The sequence below is a fragment of the Stegodyphus dumicola genome, chromosome 2, assembly GCF_044657685.1.
Source record: "Stegodyphus dumicola isolate Sdum_Otavi_A_Nest chromosome 2, ASM4465768v1".
Classification (NCBI taxonomy): domain Eukaryota; kingdom Metazoa; phylum Arthropoda; class Arachnida; order Araneae; family Eresidae; genus Stegodyphus; species Stegodyphus dumicola.
In genome coordinates this window covers 210,119,564-210,134,862 of record NC_140769.1, presented here as the reverse complement: position 1 = coordinate 210,134,862, position 15,299 = coordinate 210,119,564, and the positions used below count along the sequence as shown (strand labels likewise).

At 33.0% G+C, this 15,299-nt stretch overlaps 1 protein-coding gene and 1 long non-coding RNA gene across 18 annotated transcripts in view; one reads left to right on the top strand and one right to left on the bottom strand.

Moving 5' to 3' along the window:
* LOC146998813 (uncharacterized) overlaps nucleotides 1-15,299 on the top strand; it is a 940,238-nt gene that overhangs the window by 703,589 nt on the left and 221,350 nt on the right. The window lies entirely within an intron of this gene.
* Nucleotides 1-15,299, bottom strand: part of LOC146998814 (uncharacterized) — an 82,090-nt gene that overhangs the window by 60,238 nt on the left and 6,553 nt on the right. For all 3 annotated transcript variants that reach the window (XR_015039736.1, XR_015039737.1, XR_015039735.1), the window contains exon 2: nucleotides 9,042-9,230. This is a non-coding gene — a long non-coding RNA (uncharacterized LOC146998814). The remainder of the gene's footprint in view (nucleotides 1-9,041; nucleotides 9,231-15,299) is intronic.

Sequence of the window (15,299 nt, the reverse complement as noted above, 5' to 3'; positions counted from 1 at the left end):
CTTCTTGATTGGTATGATGTCTCTTTCATCACTTGAGTATTCGTGATACAATTCTGCTTCAATAGATGATAAATTAGGGGAGATCTCACATCGACTAGACTTCATGATGAAATCCATAATTAACAATTGCCTGTTGTTTTTTTGTCCCCCTAAATCTTTTTAAACATCCGTATATAGATTTAAACACTTACTAAGCTCCCCTTGGAATCGGAGATTTCATTCGACATTTGTGTCATATTGTAAAAAATGATTACCTAATTTTCTTCCCAATTCAAGTCCTACACTGATGACTTTAGCTGTGAATGCAGCTGGTTCAGATTGGTCTTCATCATGTTTATTTGTTTCATGAATCATGTTAACTAACTCATCCTCATTTAGTTCTTCATCAACCATTATTCCTTTAATATATGCTTGAGCTAAATCCTCAAAACCTTCTCCTACTACAGTTTGAGCCAATTTAGTGATCTGAGAATATTCACACTCTAATGGTAATCTATCATTCTCATCTTTAGCAACATCCAGCGTATTGCTTTCCAGCATGCGTTGAGCATTGATTGTTTAATCTGAGTATATGACAGTCCAACACAATCTAAGATTGTAAATTTCTTCCAAGCATCCATAAGAGTAAGATTCATTATTCTCCATTTTTTCTAAAATATACCTAAAGGTTTGTTTGATATACACAATGTTGTAAAAGCCAGAAAATATTACTTGATTCAATGGCTGTAATAAAGAAGTTGTATTTTTTGGGCAAAAAGACTATTTCTACTTTTTTGTGTTGTAAATTTTGAAGATGACCAGGTGCATTATCTATTAAAAGAAGAGTCTTAAAAGGCAATCCTTTTTTACCTAAATAATTTTTGATATCTGGGACAAACATGGTAAGAAATCATTCATTGAATTCAGCAGTGACCCGTGCTTTCCTGTTAGGCATCCAATAAAAGGGAAGGTTATTTTTATTTGTTCCTTTAAATGAACATGGTGTTTTTGATTTGTTAATAACCAATGGTTTCATTATATAATTGCCTGAAGCATTGCAACAGAAAAAAATTGTATGACTTTTCACTACCTTATGACCACTAGTTGATTTGCAAGGTACAGTCAAAAGTCGTTAATTCGGACACCTATAATCCGGAATGATCTATAATCCGGACCTCAAAGCTAAAAACTTTCTGCGCATGTGCCGCGTTAGCACATGCTCACAGGCGTTTTACGCGAGCGCGTAAGAACTTGACTACTGCGCATATGCGTGTGAGCAAGCGCAGAATACGTTTTCGCCTGCGCGTTTAATGTATAACGGACGGTGTAGGCTAAAATTATCTAATTATCTATTTCAGTTAATGTTAATGATTGCGTTGTTCCTTAATCTTCGAACAGGATCCCGCTTATTATTTTTTGCAGACTGTAAGAGCAATTTTATAAAAGTAAACTTGAACTTTCGATTATGTCAAATAGAATTTCCGATGCTGGAACTTCCAAAGGATCTACAAAACGAAAGTATGTTTCAATGTCCAACAAACAAAAAGTGAAATTGCTGAAAAAAATGGATAAAGACATGAAGAATGTGACAGAGAGGTTAGTGAAAACGAAAAAATTTCCATTGACCAGTTAGTCGGTATTCTCGGCACAGCAATTAACGGGACTTGAACAGCAGAACTCTTTAACTGAAAAGAAATTATGTCTGTTTATAGAATTAAAGAGAAAGTATTAGTATCACATAAAATGAAGCAACTTAAACAACTTACATTGAAAGAAATGTTTAATAAAGTAAACAAATAAATATTAAGCTTTTTTTTTTGTAAATTTTGATATCCTTTAGATCATAATTGTTCTTTATTTCATAAATTACGGTTTCATATTTTTAATTTTAGAATTTCTGCATGCCATCTTACGAGATTTAAACTGATGATCTATAATCCAGAAAAATCGATAATCCGGAATCGCCGAAGTCCCGACGAGTCCGGATTAACGACTTTTGACTGTATTTTTTTTTTTTTTTTTTTTTTTTTTTTTTTTTTTTTTTCAGAACAACGTAGACACGTCAGCATTGAAGATCTGATCAGAAATGTAGGAGATCGTGGCAAATGATTTCAGCAAATTTTGCTGGATATTGTTGTTACATTCGAATCAGCAGATGCACTTTCTCCTTTCAATCTTAGATTATGTAAAGAATGCCTTTGTTTAAATATTATTAAATCTCTCAAACCAACCATGACTTGTGGAAAAAGATACCTTTTTTTCATCTGACAAAGTCGATAGTGACCGATTCTTAAGTGCTTTATAAATTTTTAAAGCCTTGTTTCTAATAGCATCAGTATCAATTGGAATCCATTTTAAATTTTCGTCTTCTACCCATATATAATTCTTTTTCTAGTAGAGTCTTCATTTTTTTTTTTTAATTGTCCTTATTGTGGCTTCATTCATGGAGTAAAATTTAGCAACATTTGTTACTCCTTCTCTATTACATAGATGATCTAATATTTTAATTTTTGCTTCTAATTTCATTTTTGATTTTTTTTTAAAAATCGTTTTGGCATTATAATACTTTAAAAAATTTACATAAATTATAAAAAATGCCACAAAAACTATAAATGTTGAAAACTTGCTAGTAAACATTCAGATATGTAGATAAAAATGATGTAATCCTTGCTGCTAAAATACTGATACTGCATTAGTTCGCGTGAACCATATAATTTAAAATTTTACTGTAAAATTAAATATAAATACATATACATACTATTGAGATTCCACTAACACGGAGAATCCCCATCCTTGTTGTTGCCACCAGTGTTACCAAAGAAATGAGATTAAAAAATGACTTCAAATGTATGTATTTGCATTTATGCAGCAAATACTATTTTACTAAGTTTTTGAAATCTGTTAATTTTTAAACTGTGTAAAACTGAAATCATGTAAAACAGGTAAGTACTGTATAAATTGAGGGATAGGTGTATTTCCACGAGATGTTAATACATCAGAACCTTAAATGTCTGTACATATATACTTGAAGATGAAATCCTGCAAAGTTGACAAATGTTTTTAGGAAAATGAAAATTAAAATGGAAATACAAATTTAAATTTCAATAAATTTGACTTTCTTATCGTCAAGACTGCACTTGCATTGTTTTAGAGTGGAATTCATACAGAAAAGCTTCTAATTTCAAAATTGTCGTGTAGTTTTTGTAGTAAAATATATTCCTGTTTCTAACTTTTCCAGGTCTAATAAAGAATACTGCTTTAACATATGGTTAAATAAAATGAAAAGGCATGATCTTTTGTAGTATTTGTAATAATTTGTCTGTCATGTTACCACAAGTTTTTGTTGGTGTTAATTGTTTTTTATTTTCATTTTTTACTCAGAATTGCAGAATTCCAGGTCTTTAAATTTCTAAAAGATAAGCAACAAAGCATAGTATTTAAGAAAAATTTTTATTATTTGCACTTCAAATGCCGCATATGTCAACTAAGTTTAAAGTTGTATATTTTAATACAGAATTAAAAAGAATTAACACCAACGTGCTGCTAATTTGTGTGTGTCCAGTGAATTAGAGGAAAGACCATTCTTAATGCCCATCAACCATGATTTACCAACAATGCGAGAAACAGGCCATCTTTGGAAATCAGAATTTATTTTAGCAACATAAACGTTATTTATACTAGATTTGCATTTGCTGTCATGTAAGTTTTTGATGGGCTTCTGAAACAAAAGAAAATATTTGTTGGTGGTATGATGAAATAAAATATTTGATACTAATACTCTCCGACTGTCATCTAAAATCACACAATCGTTTCCTTTGTTGAAACAATTTATTGTGAATAGGTTTTCTTTTCCTTTTTTATTTGGACATCTGCAGCTTCATTTAGAGTATGCCCTTCCTCGATGAACTAATGTTCAGTTGTAGTGGGTTCCTGGGCATAGCCTTATCCCAGTGTAGTAAGTTAATACTTTTACGAATGTTAAAGAAATAATGTTGCTGAAGTTCGTAAAAATAAAAATTCGAAGAGCAGTTATGGCAGTGAAATGAAATGAAAGCAATTGTGACATTATAATCAGTAGTAATGGCAGAGTTTGCAGCAAATATAAGATGATGAGTTTTGAAGTTAAAACCTAGAGCTAGTTGGAGTGTGAGCAGCAGAGGCAATCGGGGGCGGAGAGAGAAGAAAAAGCCCTTTTCTTCTTTTTTCTTCCCCCTCTCCTCGAGTATTCAAGGCTGAATGGTTCAGTAGTCAGGTGGTAGGCGGGAGCTTGTTGAACTTCTGTTGGCTGGCAGAGGAGTAATCCTATTGGGTGAAGTGTGATTTACAGTGTGCTACGGGGAAGGCCTAGGCTGTTTTCAATCCATACTCCTTTAGAAGGGTACAAAGACACACATCATTTCCAGGTTTCTGGGTTGTACCTTATCCTGTGTATAGCACGTGAAATACACTGGTGTGCAAAAATTAAGGACGAAGTCGAAAAATTAGCATATCAGCTGAACGAAGAGGCAGAGCGGACAGAAAGACCAATCCCGAGATTAAGTAAGGTGATCTACGGTAGCACTTGCGCAGATATGCAGGTAGACATAATGGGGGAGTGTCTGAGTTGTATAAAGCATGTTCTCGGTGAAAGATCAGTATTTCTGGCAAAGAGATTGCACACCGTATAGCAGTTAAAATCACACTGAGTTGCTGCCTCGGCGAGAAATGGCGAATAATCAATCTGTTAGATGACATCTGGATGCTTTTACCCGAGGTCATTGGGAAGTTGGAGGAAGGCCGCCGTGTGACAAGTGTGGCTGCAGAGATCGGAATTGCTCACAGCATCGTTTCACGACTTTGGAGACAATTTAAAACTACAGGAACAGCTATCCGGGGGTTTAGTAGTGGTCGTTCACGAGGAACCACACCTGCAGATGACCGGTATATTGCCTTACAGGCCAGAAGAAACAGGCGGCAGACAGCGGGAGAAATCGCTAGACACACGACGCAGGCGACTGGACGACAGATATCGCGTTTTACCGTGGCAAGAAGACTGCAGGGTGGTGGTCTGTTTGCACGACGCCCTGTACGGTGTGTACCTCTAACGCCTGCCCATCGGAGAAGGCGTTCTCTGTGGTGCCGGGAACACCGGAATTGGAGAGACAATGAATGGGGACGAGTACTCTTTACAGATGAGAGCAGATTCAGTCTGAGTAGCGATTCTCATCGCATACTCATCTGGAGAGAGCGGGGAAGCCGCAATAATCGATCGAACATCATTGAAAGGGACAGGTATGGAGGTGGCGGTGTTAACTTCCGAAGGTTTAGCAAGACGGATGTTGTCTGTTTTTGGTTATGAAAAGTATAAATTGTTAGTGTAACTAACTGTGCGTTCTGTGTCTGGGTGTGAGATGTTAATGTAAAACTGAGTAGCGTAGTGATCAGCTAGTGACTCAGCTTTCTCAGTTTCTGTGTATGTGATCCCAGAGGGGCCATTAAGGGGCAGAATATTTGTGTAGCATCTATTATATCTAGAAGCAGCTTTCCATATACATGATCATCAGTAGAGAGTGATTCTAAATATCTAGACCATTTGTTTTGTGCGTGTACTGACTTCCTGATTCAGCCAATTTAAAATTCTCTTAACTTCTGGGCATCTGGTCCTCTGCCATATTTTTCTAGCTCTCTTTCTGTTAGCTAAAAGTTCTCTAATAGCAGGATCTCTGGCCCTACCAGTCAACGGGACCGCCTTGCTATTTTTCAGAGCACGGTTAAGTGTGCTAGTAAAATCTTCGATAACTGCGTCTAACTCGTCTTCACTGTGTATCGCGGGTAACGGGTACTGAGTGTTGTTTAGAGCTACCCAGTTCATAATAAAGGCTCTTTTGTGTGATGTACTATAGCTACTGATATTCACCTCTATTAAAACAGGGTTATAATCAGAGAATAGTTCACGTAATCTTTCTATCCTTGATGGTTGATAAATATTTTTTAGCAGGAAAAATTCAATAATGCTTGCAGATCTATAGCATGTTGGGTAGGAGGGAGCTACAACAGTAAAGTTGGCCGTTGAGGCAAATTGATTAACAATGTGACCATTTGAATTATCATTTCTGCAGTTCCGATTTTTGTGGTGTGAGTTAAAGTCTCTACCTATGATAATTTTATTGTTTAGTTTGGATATAGCCATTAAATCGGCGAAAAATCCTTCTGTGGTTTACGGTTGAGTAACTAGATCGAGACGAACGTGATTGGTTGTAGAGTGTGTGGTATGATTATGATAGCTACCGCCTTCATGGCCGAAAGCTGTTGAACTGTGATTACAAAGTGAGAGATGGAGCGCTTAAGGATCCTCGTTAAGCGCTCCATCTCTCACTTATTTCAATTTTTTCCACCAGCATTTTTTGTGATTGGTTGAAATTCTTTCTTCTCTTCAATCCATACTAATTTAAAGGGATGGCTGAGTGAATGAGGGGGTAGAGGACATGATGGAAAAATTAAATTAAGCCTGCTTCAATATTAATTAGTGATCCGATAGGAATAAAAATTTTAATTTTCCCAATTTTTGGTGCTAAGCTAGGCAATTAGGTATATTACAATAATTAGTTAAAGAATAATTAATTAGTTTTTTGGGTCTTTTTTAAACTGGTGTAAAGGCCCTTATTTTCGTGAGCCCGTCGTAATCGCAAAAATCAAAGCTTTGCGAAATACTTTTTTTTCCCCCAACTTTACTTAAGTACTTTTAAAATTTTTCAACTTTCTGTTCTGTTCATATAAAATTCGTGAAATTTTCAACTCGCGAAATCACCGATATATTCATTTTTGTGAAAATTACGGCCTGCAAAAATAAGGGCCTTTACAGTAATTAAACGTTTATCAAAAACCTTTATTGTATGTCTCTGAGGATGGTTTTAGGCCTTTTCCTGTGTTCTTCGGATTTGATATGATTTAAAATTGGTATTGTGGACTTGTTTGCCCTGGTTATATCATTGTAGAATTTTTGACTGGAGGAACAACTTTTGGTTGTGGTGGTGTAGGTAAATTTTGACTTGAAGTGCTTCGTTGATTTACAGTGTTAACTGCATTCTGGACATAATTAGTATCGTTTTCAGGGTCCAGAGGACGAAATATATTTTTCATGGCAATGAAATTTGATGCATCTCTAAGAATTACAGTTTTTTAAAATCTGTTTTACACGGGAACCGATTGTCCGATTTTGATGCGGTTTCCTGCATTCAGTAGCAATTTCATGCTCCACAAATTTTATATCTGCATCTCAAATAGGATGCAAGTTGTAGGAAAATGCTTTTGAAAGCAGCAAGCCGCATCAAAATCACACGACTCGAAAGTTAATGATCCATTTTGATGCGTTTTGCTGCTTTCAACTGCAAATGCATGCCCCATCATTTTGATATAAGTTTTATGTCTGTATCTCAATTAGGGCGTAATTTCGCCGGGTTGTCTGTCTATACCAGGGTTTCTTAAACTGGAGTCGCTGGACTTGCAGCAGGGGGTTGCCTAGAATTTTAGCAGTTTTGATATTTCTTTAATTTATTATAATACTTTTACAATTACCAAATATTTTTACATAATACAATACATCTTAAAATAGATATGGCAATACAGACAAAGAAAAAAAAATGAATCCGTTTCGACGCCTTCATTTTATAATAGAAACGTTCATTTTTCTTGCTTTCCACGTGACGCTGTCATTTCATCTGTTACTTATTTAAAATGTTCACATTGTTCTATGTCTTAAAATTAGAAATTAAATGTAGTGACCTAAAACTGCAAGTGTACAAAAGAAAAAATTGACAGTTTCACTCACGCATGTGTCGGATTTGCGCAGTACTTATTGGGTTCCACAGAATTTTTGTAAATACAGTCAAAAGTAGTTAATCCGGACTCGTCGGGACTTTGGCGATTCCGGATTATAGATCATCAGTTTAAATCTGGTAAGATGGCATGCAGAAATTATACAATTAAAAATATGAAACCGTTATTTATGAAATAAAGAACAATTATGATCTAAAGGGTATCAAAATTTACAAAAAAAAGCTTAATATTTATTTGTTTACTTTATTAAACATTTCTTTCAACAAGCACATGCGTAAAGCATACATTAAGCATAGTCGAAATTAGAAAATTGCAACCAGAAAACTATTTGATGTGTACTTGTGATATTTATAATGACAAGGAATTTGATTTAAATCATATCAAAGACGGAATACATCGAGATGAAATACTACATTTAGTAAGGAATTATAAGCCGAATAAAATAAAAACATTTGCCCTGAAGATAAGGATAGTGCTGACAAATCAACTTCCAGTTCATTGCGCGCTGCGATGTCCCCCCCCCCGCAGAGCAGCATGAAATTGATAAACAGATTTCGGAATGGTTAAGAAACAAAGGATATGCCTTTTTCCATTTTTTGCAGCAATTCCACTTTTTGTTTAATGGACTTCGAAACATACTTTTGCTTTGTAGATCCTGTACATATTAGTAAATATATATCGGAAATTCTGTTTGACATAATCGAAAGTTCAAGCTTACTTTTATAAAATTTCTCTAACAGTCTGCAAAAAATAATAAGCCTGATCCAATTCGAAGATTAAGGAACAACGCAATCTGCAACATTAACTGAATTAGATAATTTTAGCTCAGCTTATACCGTCCGTTATACGTTAAACGCGCATGCGTAAACGTATTATGCGCATGTGCACAGGCAAAGTCACAGCCGTAAAGGTCTTACGAGCACACGTAAACGCGACGCATGCGCAGAAAGTTTGTAGCTTTGAGGTCCGGATTATGGGTGTCTGAATTAATGACTTTTTGACTGTATTATGGCGTCCTGGGAATCGCAAAAAATTCTCAGTGGTAATAAGGTATTGCAACTGAAAAATATACTATACGTATGTATGCCTTATAGGCTTACCATCCTCGTGGTTAGAATTAGCGTTTGAATTATCCGAGATTTCATGTTGTTTTCTTTTTATATTTAACTTAAAATTATCATTAAAAGCATTAGCAAGGCTATCTAAGGGTTTTTTTAGCATACTGAGATATTTAAAAACACACTTACCCTTAAGGGGCTCCAGTACTTTCAATGTATCACAGTTTGCTTTTGCCGTAAGAGGTGTATGCTGGTCCATGTCCGATGCGACTCGTACAGCATCCAATTGTTGCTTGAGGAGACGAGTATTCTCAATCTTAGCTTCTAAGGGGATGATTTGAGTATGGAACGAGTTAAGAGAAGATTAAGAGACATATCCTAAAATAATATGTCCAATTGTATCAAAATATTAGCAGTTTACAGCTATAAGGTGAATTATTCAGTATAATGATTTTTTAATGTTGACACTGATGGCAAATTGCTGCTAGAAATTCTGTGGTTTAGAGATATATAATCGTCCAGAATATAATATTTCATCACAATTATTCTTTTTCAAAGTAAAAAAATAAAATTTACAATAAAGCTTAGAACTAACATGAAAACTAATAGATAGTTCTTGTAACTATGCAATACATCTGGATTTATATCATAAAAATATTTTTCAATAAATAATAGATCAATAAATAAGTATCTTAATATTTTATTCATACTTATGAGCCAGATGATGGGTAACAGGTATAAGAACACACCTCTATTTTCCATGCAATGCAGAAAAATACATAGTAGCTTCATCTGCCAAACGGTCTAGTACATTTATGCAGCATTGTTGTCTAACAAGACTCCAGGTAACTCGAGAATCATGGGAATATTCCAAGTAAACACCACTTTCCCATTGAAATTTTTAAATTTCAGTCACTTAAATCTAATATCCATACATAATTTACATAATCTTATCACATAAAAGATTAATCATTATTATAATTAAAAGATTTACTTCAAAAGATATTTTACAAATAGATATTTTAGATAGGAGAAAAACATATTTATTATATATGCCTTGTACAATGACTAGAACTTTAAGCACTTAAGTGTAACTAAGCAGATGGAACAAATAAATATAATACTGGTTTTTGAGTAAATGGAATCTAATTTCAAATTTTTAAACAAAGTAAGGGGGGTATCAAAGTATCAATATACGACAATTCCAATAATGAGTATAAGGATGGTACCTTACTCTAGATATAATATTACATGAATAATTAATTTTTATTAATCATGTATAAATATTCCTTTCTTTAGTTTTGTTAGTCAAAACATACTTTTATTTTTAATTATTAACTGTACAATGTTTGTCATTTCACAGCAAAATGCATTGTGAAGGAAATACATAAAGTCCATGCGGTGACCAGACAAAAGGACGAAAGTGCACACGACAAAAGCCCACAAAAATGACCCCACTGGGATAATTGCCCACGCGACTAATACCCACACCGATGAAAGCGCACATTGATGAAAGCCCACACAGATAAAAGCCCACATAGATAGAAGGGCACGCTGATAAAAGTCCACACTAACAAAAACCCACACCGATATATACGTCATGAATAGAGATAAAATAAAAAATAAATGAATAAGAAATAATTGAACAATAAATTTAAGTAGCGGAACACATTTCATTTTCGTCTCCGGCTGAATTAAATTCGTATATATATATATAGTACAGAGAGTCAATCAAAATAATATAATTAAAAACATATACATGTATGTATCTTTGTTTTTATATTTACGCAAGAAATGGAAGTGCCTTTGTATAAGTGTGACAAAGGGAGGTGAAAGGGAATACTGGCCACACAGCTTATTTTAATTCTACAAAATTATAAGGAGTATAATATGTATGTAAATTTTCATCATATACAGAGAATAATTTATGAATAATTTAACACTACAGAAAATTTTGCATTATATGAATTTAATATGGAGAATTAAAGCCGAACTTTCATTTTAACGAAAAAAAATAAAAGTACAGTATTCTATTATGATTAAGCGCAAACACCGTTTTAGTGGTGAATAAAAAGCATGGTTTCAAATAATCCAGTTAAATTTTGACAACTTGGATTTTACATAAATTAATTTCATTCCCACTTGAAATTTAATTTTTTTAATCATAATAATTACTCGTAAAATTTTTCAGGAAGTCATAGTTATTTTGGATTTCCTGAAAATGTGTGCTGGTTTTAAGTGGGCATTCGTCTTGTGGGCTTTTGTCATGTAGTTTTCTAACTGGCCGCTGGCTATTCAGGCAGGAAACCATTGCCTTCCTTTTCTTTTGCCCCCAGCTGTGTGAAAAAGCAGTTAAAGAGAGGAGAGCCTTGCTTAATTGCTTTATTCCCTATGGAACCTGGGGCGCCAAAGAAGGCCTCAGAAGGGAGGGTGTGGCAGGAGAACAATTAAAGAGGATTTTAAATGTTTTTTGTTAGTTACCTACTAGAAAATAACATTATCTGAAATTCCGCTTGTAACTGAAGTTAACCCCTTTCTTACATTTCTTTAGTATAGTTCTTGAATAACCTTTTGTCTAAGGATTTAGTTAGAATTTCAATTATTTTAAAAATTTCAATAATTGGAAAATGAAAGGAATTAAATATTTTTTAACCATTTTTAAAGGGATAATTCACTGTTTTTGCAGTAAAACTGCAGAGTGGAAAAATATGCTAGTTCCTGATTTGATAGTGTCTCTAACAACTTTTTGATGAACTAATTAAACATGCTTGTTATATCAAAGCCATTGTTTAAAAGTAAAACTACTGAACTATTTCTAAAAACATTAAATTATTACATATATTAAAATTTACGTACAAGTAATATTTTTCATTTTAACTTTCATATGGTTGAAAACGCAACCATGTGAAAGTTAAAATGAAAAATATGAAACCGTAATAAAAGTTAAACTATTCGAATAATTTTAATAACACAGGTTTCTGAACTTAGCAACAAGAGGATTTAAGAACCATGAGCCCAGCGTTGTAAGAAAAGTAATCTTGCACATTAAAAATAATTTTTATTTCAATAAAAATATTATATTACTCGATTAACTGTAAACGCTTAAAAAACAGTTCATTTCAATTTACCGTAATTATTTATATACAAAAACTTTGATTGAAGCAAATTTAAACAGCATTTAGAAACTGAAAATTCACTGGAACACTTCTTTTGTGGGTTTTATGCTGTTATTACGTGTTGAATATTATTTCGCCTAGATTAAGAAAAAGAAACTCATAACATGTAAAAATTTATTAGGTAGAAAAACTATCAAATTAAGGTCATTTTCTTCTCCTCGAAGTGCATTGATTTCCTTATACGAATTTCATATTCTGACAGCACAGAAATAGTGGCCACATATCTTGTAGGAGGTATTTCTTAAAAGCCTCATGTGTTGACGATCAAGTAGAAAAAAAATGTTTTGTTATGGAGTTACGTTTTGAATAACTTTTTTCTTCTATTGAATGAGTTCAAAGTTTCTAATATCTTGTTTTCTAGCATGAAATGTTTCACCAGTTTTTAAGGTTCTTTTCTAAGAATAATTCTAATTCATTAAGCAGAAGTTAGTAAGAACAAGTAAGGTGTACTTCAAATTTGATCTCTTAGGTTTATTAGGTCTGGCTACCAAATAACTGTTTTTGAATTCAACATCAAATTTTAAACATATATTTTTTTTTAAATTTGTGTCTTTTATTTTCAAAAAACATGCACGTAATCCGAAGTTTCTGTGACAAAAGTTAGTATAAGAAAAGTGGGACAAATTAAATTATCTGTATATTTAGTCACTATTAAAAACGAATTCTGGCTAGACTATGGGTCCTCAATCAGGAGGAATAGCCCTAAGGGGAATTTCAAAGTTTCAGAGAGTAATTTAGTCCACCTTTTCTTTACGTATTAAGTATTTAGATTTAGTTTATGAATACAAAAAAGAACATTTATTCAAATTTTGGTATTTACCAACATGTTTGATACTTGTTTAATTTACTTAAAAAATAATCCGTATTTAAACAAACACATATCTACTTTTCAAGTTTTGGGAAGGAGAGGTTGAATGATCATTTAGCAATGGTGGAAAGGGTATATGGGGAAAAAGCTGGTGAGAATCACTGGTCTAGACTGAGCCAACTTGATTTAAATATAGAATTTTATACTCTATATAGAATTTTATACGAATCTTTAGTTCTTACTGTAGAGTCATTAGGTTTTATATATATATATATAATGTTGTATGATCTTAAATCCATTTAGTGCGAATACAAGTTATTATTACTTGCGCAATTGCTGCAAAGTTAGTTAATAATAATTTATTTCCTAAACAGTATTGATTAATTGATTATATTATCTCCCGAGTTTAATTAAAGTAGAATTATTTTAAAAGTGTGAATCTATACTGTATATAGGTATACAAAGATACACATACATATACATATATGTGTATCTTTGTTTTTATATTTACGCAAGAAATGGAAGTGCCTTTGTATCAGTGTGACAAAGGGAGGTGAAAGGGAATACTGGCCACACTGCTTATTTTAATTCTAAAAACTGGTAAGTTATAACTGGTAAGTTACTGGTTAATACTGGTAAGTTATATTTTGAAAGATGTTTTGAAGTAATTTGAAAGCAAAATGTTAATAATGTTTTAACGGGGACTGGAGTTAAATCATCACGAAGAATAAAATTTCAATTGTAAAAGGAAAATTAAAACATGTAATCATTGTCATTGATCGAAAATTAGTTGACTTTTCAAGGGAATCAAACCAACTCCCGTTCAATGAACAATAATTGATAAAAATACGTAAATACGAAAGTGTTTCGTCTGGTGTCCGCCGACAACATCGCGGCAAAAACATCGCGGAGGAAAACGTCGCGGAGAAAACAACGCAAGGCGAAAACGTCGTGCTACAAAACATCGTGGGAGAACACATCGCAAAGAGAAAAACATCGCAGTTCTAAAACATCGTGGTACAAAATATCGTCGTCGAAAATAAAGCGGTTCAAAAACTTCGCAATTTAAAAACATAGTCGTCGAAAATATCGTGATAAAAAATAAAGTATCTACAAATCATCGCATGACGATAACATCGCAGACATGCTTTAATAAGTGTAAATGGATATTCCCATAATGATTCGTGAGCGCAAGAGGGTAAGAAGGATAATTTTTACTTTCATATTTTTTATTAATACATTTTTGCTGAGAAAATAAAAAGGAAACTTAAGCATAGAAAATTAATGCAACTTACAGCACTTAATGGAATTTTAAATCGACATAGTTAACTAACAAAGACCATAATAAATTATTTTTAATAAAGATTTTACAGGTAATTTTTCATAAAAAGTATAATCTATTAAGTTGCATTTAATTTTCTATGCTTAAGTTTCCTTCTTATTTTTTCAGCAAAAATTTATTAGTTAATAAAAAAATGTGAAAGTAAAAATTATCCTTCCTTACATCACTTGCGCTCACAAATCATTATGGGAATATCCATTTACAGTTATTAAAGCCTGAAAAAAGCATGTCTGCGATGTTATCGTCATGCGATGATTAATAGATACTTTATTTCTTACCACGATATTTTCGACGGCGATATTTTTAAACTGCGAAGTTTTTGAACCGCTTTATTTTCGACGACGATGTTTTGTACCACGATGTTTTAGAACTGCGATGTTTTCTCCCACGATGTTTTCGCCTTGCGTTGTTTTCTCCGCGATGTTTTCGTCCGCGATGTTTTTGCCGCGATGTTTTCGGCTGTAACCGTTTCGTCTTTACTCGAGTTATAAGTTAAAGCCAAACCGGCAATTCTAGTCAGGCCAAATATTTCCGCGAATAGAAGGAATTATGAACCAATGCTGATATTGAAAGAACTTATTCTTATGAAGCATTTTAGTCAATTCAATTTGGAGTAAAAATCAATTACTGTAGAGAAATCCTATTTAACTCGAGTAATCGTCCCCGACACTTTGATGTTTATGCATTTGAGTACTATATTATTTGTAGAAATTAAACATTGGAAATTGTCATTATGAAATCGAATTCAAAGTAAAGTTGAAATAAACATAGAAGATTATAAAAAAAGATAAATAATGCAAAATTTGTAAAAACAAATCAAAGACAATATAAAAATAATATAAAAAATAATATAGAAAATAATATAAATAAGATCAGTGAATGTACATGAAGATATAAAGGCCAGAAAAGGTATTAAGTAACTGTCTATTAGCTCTTGGACAGTGAAAATGCTTTTTTCCTTTCTTAAATTCTTAATCATTGCGACACGACAATTAGCCAGAAATTAATTAATTTCCATTCACTAGTATTTTCAAAAAAATCTTAACAGATGGTGTCTCTCAGATAAGAACTCCACAAAATACATCCCTCAAGAATTCCAAGTCCCACCCACTACCATAAAT